Source organism: Rhagoletis pomonella, unplaced genomic scaffold (genome assembly GCF_013731165.1).
Source record: "Rhagoletis pomonella isolate Grant_MI unplaced genomic scaffold, Rhpom_1.0 Rhpom_scaffold_00001, whole genome shotgun sequence".
NCBI lineage: Eukaryota > Metazoa > Arthropoda > Insecta > Diptera > Tephritidae > Rhagoletis > Rhagoletis pomonella.
The window spans coordinates 43,078,294-43,079,656 of NW_023458555.1; positions in this window are offsets into that span (position 1 = coordinate 43,078,294).

A 1,363-nucleotide genomic window follows, 5' to 3' on the forward strand; every position below is an offset into this window, starting at 1 on the left:
GCCCGTGGGCCATTTTCACACTTCACGCCCTTGGGAAGACGGTAGGGCAATTGGCGTTGGGCATGTAAGTGATTAATTTCCAGTAATGGCCCCTGAAATAATTGAATGATTGATTTCTATCAATATGTATACATGTATAGTAGACGAGTATTTGAATGATAGTGTACATTTATTTTAACAATGTTTAGGATACAGAGACCTTGTCTGGGCTTAATGATTTGAGTAATTTGTTACAGCACTTAATTACATAGATTCTTTGGTTTGGGCCAAAGCCACAAAATATCGCCAATTGCCTTTCTCCTTGGCAAAGTGGTGCAAACTTCTACCAGTTGATCACAACAAGTCCACACAGGTCCTTGCGCACTTGGCTTATACACGCAATCATTGTATTTTTATGCATTTATATCTTTATAATGCTCCGGTTTTACGCTAAAAAAAATGCTGGGGAAAGCTGCTCTTAAATCCCAGTTTGTCACCATACGGCCGCAGCGTCGTACCTTTGCTGTGAATGGAGCGAGTGCAACTCATATGCATGTGGCAACTCATATTACGCATTCCAACATCAAATTTAAGTTGCACGTATGTGATTCTTTTTGTAATCGAACGGTGCAGAGAGGTTCATCGCAATCTGAATCAATAGCGACTCTAAAGCCGGCGAAAAGGCGTGTGTATCGATTTGTTTACCAAGTATATTTCCAGTGTTTAACGCGGGGTGACAACTGTGACCCCAGGATTTTCCAATCTGAAGCTACATTGATAAGTGGGTTCATGAAGGGTTTGCAGGATCTCCCGTCTTGACGATTGGGTAAAGTATGTTCACTGAGATCCCCCATCTTCGGCCATGCATTCAACTGGTATGTCATCGGCTAGTAGGATTTGTCGTGTTTATAGCTCATTATTGATGCCCTCAGCTCGTCTTTATCGGGTAACGATACTTCTTCATCAAATGTGCCCCTTTTTCGATGCATATCTCAAATGTACTCTGGACGTACTTTACTCTTCGAACAAGCCCATGCTTTTTTTAATTTGAATATATCGCGTAGCTGTCTCTGTTCTCGGTTGTCCATTTTGACCACAATATCTCGGCGTTAAACAGAGGCACATACGAATCATGGCTGCAGGAATGTAGAGATCTGAGTCGATGTTTCAAAAGTTTGATGTTTTTTTTTATCAGTGAACACCCATGAGGCTTTGTAAATATTTCGACGCTGGTGCCAAGTCCTACTAAGCGGCATGCATATGCCGCGCCGCACCGAGTCGATTAACTCCTCGCCGTTGTTGGAATGCCAAATTTTCCGAATGTTAAAAAAAATATAGAATCTTTTTACATCCCAGCGTTGAAGTTGCCAAGCACAATTTTAAT